Source organism: Sylvia atricapilla, chromosome 1 (genome assembly GCF_009819655.1).
Source record: "Sylvia atricapilla isolate bSylAtr1 chromosome 1, bSylAtr1.pri, whole genome shotgun sequence".
Lineage (NCBI taxonomy): Eukaryota > Metazoa > Chordata > Aves > Passeriformes > Sylviidae > Sylvia > Sylvia atricapilla.
Window position 1 is genome coordinate 30,821,460 of NC_089140.1, and position 13,111 is coordinate 30,834,570.

Sequence of the window (13,111 nt, forward strand, 5' to 3'; positions counted from 1 at the left end):
CTATTCTATTGAAGAGCAGAAGTTTTTAACACTTCTGGTTTGTTTTTGTTTTGTTTTGGTTTGGTTTGGTTTTTTTTTTGGTTCCTACTTCACGTAAAAAACCAATCCAAAACTACTTTTGCCTCCAAAATATCCATTAGTCAGACAACTCACCTGGGATAGTGCTGGAATAGCTTAATATCAAGGCTGATCTTTGACAAGCAATAGAAAATTTTCTGAAACCAGAAGCTCTCTCCAGGAGCTGAGGAAATTTATTATATCTCCCTTTCAGCAAATTTTGGAAGTTTTAGTATCAATAAATTTTCTGCCAGTGCTTGGTGAAAACAGATGGATGCACTGACATCAAGGAGTTTGCATTGCTTGTGTCTGCTGTGAACTCACCACTAGCTGGGAGGTTTCTGTAAGGTCCTTCATAATTTAGAATTCCATTTACTTTTTTGTCTGCAAAAAATTAGCAAATTTGAAGTTCCAGCTGCTGGATTGGTTTACAGACTTGACTTTATTCGACAGTCTGCTTTATAATTCCAGTAGTGACATGTAGGAGACTTATTTTGGCCTCTGTGAGATTAAACAAGATGAGGCCTGCCAGGCCTTCAAGAAACCCACGTGGCAATAAGAAGTGCAGATTCAGCAAACCTCTGTTTTTCTGTAGCCCTAGTTCTGAAAAATGAATGTATATATGAGCACTTCAAATTAATTGTGGATACAGAATGACAAAGATTATAGATATATTTGAGAGTTTAGGAGCATAATTGCTATGAATTTGAGAAAAAAATTATAAGTGATTTCGAGGAAAAAGCATAATACCTTGCCATTACATTTTTAGAACAGACAGTTGCAGTATTTTGCAAAAGTACAAGAGAGCTGTAGTTCCACAGGATTACAAACCCCCAACTTCATACAGGAATTTTTGTGCTTATTTTTTTGCTTTTCATCATAGACTATGTAAGAGTGGCAAGAATTCTTGTCTACAGATGTTACTAATAATCATAATTTACATGAAAGATGATCAGACACTTTGGTAATGAGCAGTAGCTAGGTTAAAAGTTTCATTTTTCTAATAAGCATTTCTGATTTGACACTTCTTCATCAATAAAAAATCATTAGCACCTGATAAGAGACCTGATATTGCAATATACCAGTATGAATGACATTCATTCCCTGCTTGTTATGCTTTTTCATGGACTGAGCAGTCCATGAATGCTCAGTTACTGCCAAAGCCAGATAAGAACTCCTTTGCTATTTCATACGCTGTTCTGATGAGGATTCTGGGACTCAAGAAGACCTCACCTATTTCTCCAGTGTAAGACTTAGTCTCTAGTGAATTTTAAGGCCAGAAGAATGCGTTTCAAAGAGTACACCCACTTCTCCCTGCAGGTCTTAACATCAATTTGCTAATCTAATTAACATGCAAGACAATTTAAACAATACATTGACTCAACTGCTCTTGGAGCCCCATGGCACCTAGTTAAGTTACTTTCCAACACTGCTGTAAATCAAAAGAGAAAGTCTAAGGTGGCTGTGTTTGCTCTGTGTTTCAGTTTGGGACCCTGATTGCTTTACCAACTGCTCATTGATGTTGTTTTCATAGCTTGCTAAGGAATTCTTCATTTCTTGCTCCAAGATTTTCATTTGTATCCTCACCTGACATGCAAGGTAGACTTCAGCTTCAATATAATATGCTTAAATATAAAAAAACAACAAGCTGTTCAGGAAAAGTACTTGCAAAGGACAAAGCATACAGCAAAGATTTAACATAAGCAGTAGAAAACCATATATTTCTTTGGTGTTTTGCTTTTAAGGTTTCCATTCCATCTGGGCACAACTCCCATTCTTACAGGGAGCAATATAGACACATTGTTTGAGAGGAAAGTAAAAACTTGGACAAAAATCTTCAACAACAGTTTCCGTGGAGAGAGCAGCCCAGCAAAACAAAGCAAAGGATAAAGAGTGGAACAAAATGTTACTGGCTTGTACTGGTAGATGGTAGCCGAAAAGCAGGAGAAGAGAGAGCAGACAGGCCCAGGGCAGGATCAGTCCTCATCACTGACCCTGCTGGGACAGTTCCTGTGCTCTGGGCTGGGATGGTTCCCTTGGGGAATCAGAGACAGCAGTATGTGGATCTCTAACACAGAGTTTCAGGCAGGTCTGGGTCGTGATGCAGACTGGATTCAAATCAATACTTTTTCCTATGCAGAGAAAGTGTCTGAGAAGAATCAGCTCCCAGCTGTGCAAGTTTTGTCACAATGAAATTTCTAAACCAACATTAAAAATGGCAGTGAAAAACAATTGTCATCCATTTCCCAGCTAGCAGACCCTTAATATTTTATATTACTATTTAAATGGTTTTTGCTGTCTTACATTTGTTCTGCTTTTTATATAAATATGTATGTACAATTATATATACATATTTATATGTATATAAATATATATCTACAATTCTGTTAAATATGAAGAAAACTCAGTGGTATAGTTAGGGGTCAATGCAAGGTGAAAGTATTGATAAGTTTTGCTTAAGTCTTCTATTCAAGGAGTGTTGTTTTCTTGGAGTTTTCACCTAGTTATAGACAAGACTGTTAGAGCTGACAAAATTTAATGAGATTATGAAATCAAAGGATTTGATGTGATCCTGTGAGTTTAGAAACACAGATGCTAAATATTCTTTCACAAACAAAATGCTGCGTAAGAAGAAATAAGTCTGGCAATGAAATTGAATATATTTATATTTAATATTTAGTTATCCCCATGTTTTTTTTTCACAATATTTTGCAAATGTCAACACCTGTAAAATACAACCTCTGTACCTGATATCCTCTCTGCAAATACCTTATTAAAATACCTTTCTGAGACACTTTCACTTCAGGCAAGTAACTTTAAACTTTTTTAGGGAATGCTTGTTCGTATTTATAAAATTTCCCTTAACGCTCCTATAGTACTTTTGTGGTATCTGGCAATGACCCCTATATTTGTGCTTGCATGCTGCACATACTGTCCCATCGTCCCTACTGGGTGGTGTATAGAGATTCTGCAGGATGAACACATTATTCATTTCTCTGTTTATTAGTAATCCTTTCCTTGAATGGATCACATACTGAAGACAGTATTTGCGACTTTAAGTGAGTCTGCAGCCAATATTTTATATGCTCAGATATTTCAGACATGGAACTTTCAAGATTCACAAGTCATTCTTAAATTTAGAAGTGTAAGGACACCATAGAACTCAAAAAAAAAAAAAAGTCAATCTGGGTTTGAGATGACTTTGAGAAGCTTTTGCTGTTATAATGTAATCAGGAGTCATAGAGTCATAAAGGCTGAAAAAGATTGTTGAGTCCAAGCATTATGATCTGAATTTGAAAATTATCTAGCACCATGTGAGTGTAATTCTGATTTAGATTGGAGAATGTACTGTAACACAGTTTTATTTTTGTCCTCAGTGCATAAAGTGTAAAATTTGGTTCAATGATTGAACTACTCAAGTTCAACTTGACTGCCTTGAAGTTTTTTGTTATTTAAACATACATATTGTATAATTCTTGGGCATATATGTTCTATACGTCTAATTATGAAGTTATAATCTTCATAGAGTCTATCAGCATGGCCCAGTGCCACCCAGGGGGATTGTCAAAAATATGACATTTCAGCATATCCTCCATTTCCAAAAATCTTCATAAAACTTTCCATGGCCAGCTGTAACTGCAAGCCCATCATAGAAACAGCTGTGGAATGAATGGGATTTACCAGTGCCTCCTTCTCTTAATCTCCAGGGGATTTCTGCTCACAGTCTAACTACCTCACCCTGTTTCATCACAAAGCAACTCTCAGTTACTGGTAGAACTGTGAGAAGACAGAGTTGCACTGGCTGCTCTTCCACTAAAGCCTCTGGGGGCTGGAGGGGTTGTGGCAGAGCTCTGGCAGAGTGACCTGCAGGCTTGAAGTTCCTGCTGGACTCCCACCACCTGCATTCCTCCAGGGGCTCTGATGGAAAACCACAGCTCAGTCCTTTGGGCTCATGGCTAGATACAACCCACTTGAGAGAGTCAAAGACAGGTTGGAAAAAGGCAGCCAAACCATCAGGACAAGCACATCAAACCTCTGTCCTGACTCCTGGTTCTGGAATAATACTTCACCTGAAATACATACTCCCAGGTTTCTCCTCCAGTTTCTGGAAGTGATGGTTATTTCAGAAGAAATCAGTAAATGTCAGTGTGCATAAAATATGAGGCAGATCAAATAAAGGTATTTCAGTATTAAAAGCCATTAATTTTGTGCAACATACATTTGAATTACAGTATTATTAAATTCCATTAAGCTAAAATGATATATTTAGCTCAGACTTCAGAGTGCTAATTTCATAGTCCCCTCCAAGCTGTTCCTGCAAAGGTGTTAGGGGTAATTAACTGCCATTTTCTCAGTAATTCAGAATCTGCAATCAATCAAAATGGAGGGCCTGGGCGATTGTAGAAAACAGTAACACTTAGTTTATTATGTAGTACATTCTCATTCTGGTTGTTTTATGATGGGATCAGCTACACTTTTTCCTCAGAATTTATTATGCTTACCCTTCAGCCAATTAGTTTTTCTCACTTTACTTTAACCTAAAACCTGGTGAGTTTGTTATATATACGTGTAAGTTTGCCTGTCAGTTATATTGGTCATAGACCTGCAGGACTGCGTGTGTTAAAACAATTAGGAACACAGCATTGTCCAGAAAAATGGCAACTTCTCTTTCTTAACACAGTGGTTTTTCTTTAAAATGTATGATGGGGAAAAGGAGAGCAATGAGAAGGCCATTTCCCATAGCTCCAAGCGCCTGGCATGAAGGGATGGCCAGAGGCAGCAGGTACAAGCTGTGGAGTCCTGCTCTCCAGCCTGTGGTACCTGGATAGGCTGTGCTTCCAGACTGCACTTGTGCTGCAAGATCCGCTGTCACCAAGGCTTTGTGATGATGATGGAGCAGAGATATTTGATCTTCGTATTCAAAATCAAGCATAGAGGTAGTATTTCCACTGAAGTTCTCATTTACTTTTGGAACTCAGTCCTGGCGCTTTGGCACACGTTGACTTTACAGCTAGTCTCACAGGGAAGGAGATTTTAAATTACAGCCAGTTAAATGGGTACTTTGCTGAATGTTACTGGTGTGGATAACAGTAGCACACCTCTGAGATGCCCTGATGGGAAAGTATAATTGACTTAGTCCATTTTTGTTTCCTAGCCATTTAAACTTGCATCTGGAAATCCTTCTCTAATTTCACAGCTGTGGTGTTGAAACATATGGGGTTGCAGTGGAGTTTAATCAGTATTAAAAAAAAAGACAGAAACTCTGAAGCAAACCAAACATTGACGAGAAATTTACCAATGTAAAACCATAAGAAGGCTGAAAGGCTCCTGCTGTTCCTGAGAGTGTTGGTAGAAATTATTGTCCCAGTGTGATAATGCTGACTGGACATTGTGAAGTATTGTTCAACCACAGCACTACAAACACCTTGACTAGGACATTATTTAACATAAATATAATTTTAAAAACTTGCTACCCTATTTTACTAAATCCAACACCCTGGGTGCCTACAAGCCCTTAACTTAAAAGTAGCTCTCAGGTGGAGCCTGTGCTCTTATTCTGTCACTGCCATTTGGTGTGCCCTGTGGGAATGCATTCAGAAGTCCTTATCCAGGCAGGATTGGGCATTGTGTCTGATTTCTCAAGGGCAGCTTAGCACATTTGGCAGATCTATGGAGAACTCCTTTATGGTAAATCACCACCACGCCGGAGCTGGTGCTGCCCTCTACTGAGTGCAGAGACCACCCGGCTAAAGGACGGGTTTGTCTGACTCCTCCACTATTATTTTCCCTTAATGAACTATAGTGGACAAAAAGACATTTTTTGATGGGGTCACAGTCTAGATCAAGAGTATGACACAGTGTACTGACAGGTGGGAGACCCGATATGTCTACAAAGTATAGGTTTTGCATACAAAGGAGTTGTCCCAAAAGCTAATGCCAAAGAACATGGAGGCAGAGGATATTCCGTTTGCAGATTGCATCACTAAATGTGGTCCTGTTGGGATACACAAAAACCCTGAGAGGATCAAAACAAACTCCCTGATTTAAACAACTGTTGTTTTAGAGGTACACTACATTGCTTTTTGACTCCAGTACTCTGTTGGGATCTGAATAATCCTAATGACCTCACAAAGTATCTGAAAGCACAGAATTTGGCAAGATAAATTGAATATTTATTTCCTAGAAAGCTTAAAGAGACACGATATTGAAAGAAGTAAGACAAAATTGAGTGTTCTAGGTAAATGTTAGATAAAAATGTTCGATAAACAAGAGAAGTAGCAGCATTACCCTTGTGGTGGTTGCAGTGATGCAGTCAAAAAATGACAAATGGTATTTCAGTCTATCTGACATAGCACCCCATAGCCTTACTTTTTTCCCCTGAAAAAACTGTGCCAACATGTATTTCTCTTTCATGCTTCCAAAAATATAAGATTATATAGAAAGAGGTGAATAGGGATCTTATTTAGGATCCTTTAGGATGAAAGAGAAACACATAGTGAAGTGGAGTAATAATTATGAGACAATGAAGTTAGGAACAGATGTTGCTGTTTATTTCTATTTCTCTCTCCCCCTCCCTATGATTACAATAAATTAGCTCTTTTTGCAATGATTAGGGAAGAAGGGGATTATACCAAGGTTAGACAGAAGCATGAGATAAAACTGACTATAACCCCACCTAAATCCTCAATTCAACATTACTCCAAGGTGGAATTAAAGCTATTATGTAATCTAGTGTTTTAAACGAGTAATGATATCAGAGCTGTGCACTGTCTTTAGACACACTTCAGGAAAAAATTAAGACAGTTTTCTATCTGGAATTTGAATTCTGAATCAACTGTATCATCACATAATTGCCTATTTTATGTTGGTTAAAACATGAGAAACAGGAAAGGCAAGTAAGGATTCAGAGATGTCAAAAGCAGAGGTCATGTAAAAAAATCCAGGGCAATTCCACATACTGTGCAACTGACAGTATAAAAGACACTTATATTGTTGAAGAGAAGGTTAGTTTGTCTGAATCATTCATAACTCTTTAGGAGTAATACCAAAGAAACAATTTTGTTACCTACATTTTTCACTGTTCATCCTGTTTATCTGCTTTTTTCATATTTGAGCTTTGAAAATCAAACCAGACATTTTTACAGCAGACATTTAGACCTTTGCTCCAAGTGTGTTTGCAATGTTCCAGAGTTTAGAAAAAGATCTCAGTCCACTGCTCCTTGGAATAAACCCCTTAAGAATTCTACGTTAAATAAAATATTGCTAATCATATTCATATTATCTTCTAATATAAGCATAGAGATCAAATAGATAGCAAAAAAAGTAAAGAAAAATATTAGGAACAAACCTCTGTGTTTACATGAATATGACAAATATTTTTTTCATTTTCAGTAACATTATCTTCTATGATAAATACAGGGGCTCATTAAGAATTTCCACTTCAAAAACCTGCTGTGTTAGAATCCAAATATATTGTGGTTTTGCTTGGGGGGAGGGATTTATTTTATTTTTGATTTTTTTTTATAGTCAGACAAGTCATGTTATTTATCTGTCCTGCAGAGGAAAAACATGAAGTTCCAGCAAGGTGTAACTGAAAGGAGACATTCAGATCTTGGAAAGCCAAAAAGGTCTGAAAAAAATGAATTAAACCCAAAATTATTGGAGCATCTCCACCTATCCTGAATCACTTGGAAAATCTTAAACAGGGCCAAAATGTGTGTGAATTGTCATGACCAATGCAAATACGTCTTTTAAGAGGTATTGCAAAGTTTCCTTTTAATTTATGAACTATTACTTCTCACAAAACCATACAACAAATGGCCTTTTACTTTCCCCTCCCATAAAACCATACAAAGCTTTTTGCCAGGCTAGTAACCATTAGCAAAAACGTTAATGTTAGTTTTGCATTGTAGGAGTCTATCTCCTGGGATATAGATACAGTAGCATGATTTAAAGTTTTGCCATAGTAAGAGTCTTTAAGTTTCTGCACACTCTGCAATTTCAATAGAATGTATATATTCTTTCTGCACTCAAGTGTTGCTTTTTTATTATTATATTTTGTTCTATTAAAAAATGACACATATGAAACTGTACTTAGAATCCTAAATAAGATATGAGCACTTCATTATACAGTTCTCATACTTTTAGGAACGATTTCCTTTAAAATGGTTCAAGCTGAAACTTGGCACACAAAGTTCTAATTGGGGAAAGGCTGGGGTGCAGAATGGTTTTACAAAGTTTCACATAAATCAGTCTTGTCATTTTTTAATTATTTTTACAGAAGAGCATGACACCCGTTTTAGTACCGTTTCTTGTTCTCTTAATATTTGCCAAGACTTAAATAGAAATAAGTTATTTTTCTGAGTTGTTTTCACAGTATTTTCTTGTCAGTTTAAATCATTTCACCTTAAATAGAAAGTTTGCCAAGTCAAAAATCCTACTTAGAACTTGCTTTGCTTCTCTCAGAGCATGTGTAGTGATGAATGTTTTCAACTAATTAAGTGATGTGAAAAGTGCCAGACTGTCAGACGCAGAAACTAAAATAGTGTGTTTGTGCATAGAACATTTTGTTTTATTTTATTTTATTTTATTTTATTTTATTTTATTTTATTTTATTTTATTTTTTATGGTTAAAATTGCAGTTGGAGGCTTCTCCAGTGTTTTGCACCACAAAGGCCTGCAACTTTGGCAGACGTGGGAGCTGGTGACAGGGATGAGGCTGGTAATGGAAGCATGCTGGCTCATCTGTGCAGCATAAAAGATGACCTGGCACACAGCTCTGTATTTTAAGTACATCCAGGATACTACTCTACCACTCATCAGACTACCCAAAATTTTTCTGAAAGCAAAAGAAAACACACTGGGGTAAAAGAATGTTTCATAGAGACTCATTGCCAATATACAGCAAAGAGATCAACTTAATTTTCCATGATTGAACACAGTGTGAGCTACTGTTGAGACCTCTTAGCTGGAAACTGTCCCCAGTTGCTTCCCTGCAAATCTAATTCAGTTATTTTCACAAAGGCAAAGTAGTAGGATATGTATTTTCTCTGGGTAAGGAGAGCAACTTTTGCTCCTTTCTTACCAGTTCAGTAAAGAATAGGAACCTTATTTCACCTATCTCCTCATGATTTATTTTTCTTTCTTTAGGTTAGGAAGGCATTAATCTATATGTTGTAAATATCTACCTCCAAAATGTAGCAATGGACAGATTTCTACAGGTATGTTTAAGAAAAAGGATGGACCTAATTCTTCAGCTGGGCTTTTATCCATTTTAACTGTTGCTTGTTATTGTTTTTTATTATAAACTGTATAGTACAGAAAGAGGAGACTGTTCAATTCCTGGGGCAAGTACCTACATTCTCAGTTACAACTCTTAGAATTATGTGAATTAGAAAATACATGCCAATATAACTTAAGACCACATTTATATTCTCTTGCCAGAAGCATTTTCTTGGTAAAAATAATTCAAATCCTTCTGGGGGTTCTTTTTTTGGGTTTTTTTGGTTTTTTGTTTTTTTGTGGTTTTTTAGATTTAATATCTGCTACGCTCTGTTCAATGTCACTGTGTTAGTACAGGAATATGGCTATAACATTCTTGCATGTGAAACTGTACATTAGGCACATTTTAACAGATTTATGTCATCAACCCACGCACAATATTAATCTTTCTTCAAGGTCATTTTTAGCTACCAAAGTAAAAGCCTTTGTAAAATTTCCAAGGCAGCTTTCAAGCCAGGCTGGTTGCAAGTTTTCAGGTGTTGGGGAAAAAAAAGAAAAGAGGAAGCTGAGGAATTCACAAATGAAGTTTCTTGGCAAAGTGTCCATAAAGGTCTGTAATGGGAGACAAACCATTCATCAGCATCCATGCAAGCTGTCTCTGTTATGAAAACCAGGGCACATTTAAAGGAAAAATAAACAGATTTATCATTCTGATTGCAATTTTATGAAGTACAATACTGAAAGTCTTCCCCTGTCTGTTCCAGACACTGACAAGATAAACTAGGCATGGCTTAGGTGGAATGTGTCACTTCTGTCAGGTGCTATGATAAGTATGAAAAGCCAGGTATGCTTCACACATGGGCTCCAAACAAATTTCAGACAAGGTCTATGTTCCTTTATTTTGTTTTCCATGTTTCATCATTGCTGAAGCCAATCAAAGACACAGGATTTGGGGATGTTTATTACCACACCAAATGGCTGAGGCCTGCAAGTATGGAAAACCACATCAAACTGTTGGATTTATGTGAGACCATGCTGACATTTAGTATAACATATTTCAGTTATAATTGCTTGAGAGTTACTCTGTTTGCTTTGTATTTTGGGGAACTTGGTAACAGGACAATGCTGGGTCAAATCCAATTACAAAGACTGTGCAGGGACAAGAGGCAGCCTGGAGAACAATTATACATTAGCATGTTACTGGCATGTGGGTACCAAATATCTGCTGTGGAGTAAATTCAAGGGTTGATCAAAGCTCACATTGTGGCTACATTAAGTTTAGGATGATTTTTTCATAAAGAAACCTTGCAGATATTGTTATTTATACATTATTTAAGAATGTGGAATGGAAATATTATATGTGAGGATGTCTGCAATGAAATCCTTTTTCTCCTACTTCTTCCTCTCCTACATTTTGCTTCCAGAAGCCCTTTAGAGTGGCTTCCTAAATGATATACATGGGCAAAACAGAGGCTCATATAAGAGACAGATCACATATGATCCCCTCTGTGCTACAACAGTTTGCATCCCACAAGTGTTGTTAGGCTTCTTTATTAACTCAATACTAATTTAAGACCCTGTCACACCTAGCAGCTATGTAAATAATCATAACTTATGTTTTTTTAGATCTGAAGAAAGACAGAAAATGAGAAAAAAAAAAAAGAAACAAAAAAGTGTGATTGAAATTGAGGAACAAACTTCAAAATATTTAGGGGGAAGCATAATTAAAAGAGAAAGCTGATACAAGAAGGACGTAACTGATCAAGCTGGAAGGTAAAAATATTAAAGGTGAAAGAGTTTACTGTACCTGTTTTCTATGTTCATCTCTTTGTGCTCGGTTTACTTGTCCCATGCTCCTCTGAGGTAATTCATGCAACTCAGCTCCTGAGTGTTTGCCTCACTTTAAAAAAAAACAATTCAGAATCAATGCCTTTGCTTTTCTGGGCTGGCTATCCTCACTGCAGGAGTGGCAGGCATCCCAGTAAGCTCATCCTGATGCTCAGACTGCCTCAGAGACAGGACATGAGCTGCACAGGAGATTGCTATGAGCTCTAGGTTCAGTCACTACCACTGACACCCACTCTGAACTGTGCTGACATCAAATGTGGATTATTTCCATTGTTTAATCCTTCCTTCATAGCAGCCAGCGTTAAATAAAGATGCAGTGCTCAGTGGGATTTTTGCATGAGGCACAAATAACTGGCTTGATTCTGGAGAGTCAGAATAACACCAAATGAAATATGAATTAAAAACTAAGACCAGAACACAGCAGGGCAGGGGAAGGAGGAGTGATGCTATGGTTCAGAACAAATCCCTGGTGATGGGAAAGCTGCATGAGATGTGATGTTGAGAAATCAGACAAAAATCGAAGCATAGCTTCCTTTGCATTCAGTACATGTATGCATTTAGAAAGTTATTCTGAGAGAAAGCTGAGCATCAGAAATATCTGTCTAAGGGTAGCACTTGGTGGCACTCTTGGACCAGTAGAAAAAAATTGCATGTTTTTTCTAATGTATACCTGAAGTGTACATTGTTCTGTGGGAAGAAAGTTCCTTTTACAAAGTCCAGCTTGCTTCAAAATTAAGCACTTCAGCAAAAGAAAAGGAATATGCCATCTGTTACTATGCAGGAATAAAGAATGTCATGTTTCACCAGAATAGCCACTGCAGAGATTTTTGTGCTGAGCTTATTAAGAGCTTGATACTGCTGATTAAAAATCCATGAAGGGGAATAGAGATATTTTCTAGTACTCAGGAGAAAGAAAATACTTGATTTCATTCTGCTACCCAGCCAACATCTTCAAATAGGGAACCATAACAGAGTGACCTTTTAATGTCTCCATCTGCCCACAATAAAATATACCTTCCCTGTAACAGAGCAGTTGACTGTGTTGGTACTTTATAATGAAGATTATAGCCATTTCTCCCTATTTGCTGGATCTTCAGGTACCACATCTTGGTTTTGACCTCAGGACTTGTTATTTATGTTCCTGTAATCTTAACCATTGTCATTCACATATGACCAGTTAAATGGATTGGGGAACGAAAAAAAAAGTTGTTTGTTTGTTTGTTTTCTGTAAATAATGTTATTAGTTATGAAAAGAAACAGGAAAAGAAAAAGCAAAATATTGATAGATTTAAACTAAAAACAGAGAAAATTAAAATGGCTTCTCTTATGAAAAAGTTGGCACTTAGAATGAGGGAAAAAAACTGGAATATTTAAGAGACCCTTTCTGTTATGCACACTGATAAAAACAAAACAAAACCTTTAAGCCTAAAAAGAAGAAATTAAAATAAGATGGATTCCATGAGCTTTATTTCCAGCTCTGGTAACTGACTGAATGCCTTATGCCTATTTTCTATTATTAAAAGGACTGTTAAGGAGACAGTAATGAAGAGATCAAAGATAAGAGGCAACCTGATGCCCATAGATAAAAATGAACCATAAAACTGTACCTTCTGGGATCATGGGATTGATTTCAGCAGCCCCACTACTCTGTAGCAAAAATCCTATTGATTTGACCAAGGCTAGACTTTCAACTTTTGGCTTTTAAAAAGGAGAAATGATTTTACAGAAATAACATAGGTATTGTGCCAGGTGCACATTAAATAAAGACGGGGATTCCCAATTAATTTCTGCTTCAGCTGCAGAAACTAGGCATTTGTGATTCAAAAAGTAAAGGAAATTTGTCATTCTTTGAAGATTGGAATATGATTTATTTACTAGGGTCATGTTGAGAAAAATGGTGACAAAAAGAACACGTAGTGAATGGGACCCAAAATGAGATTTGGGGATTCTGTTTACTCCTGAAGCACACACCACTCAATAAGCA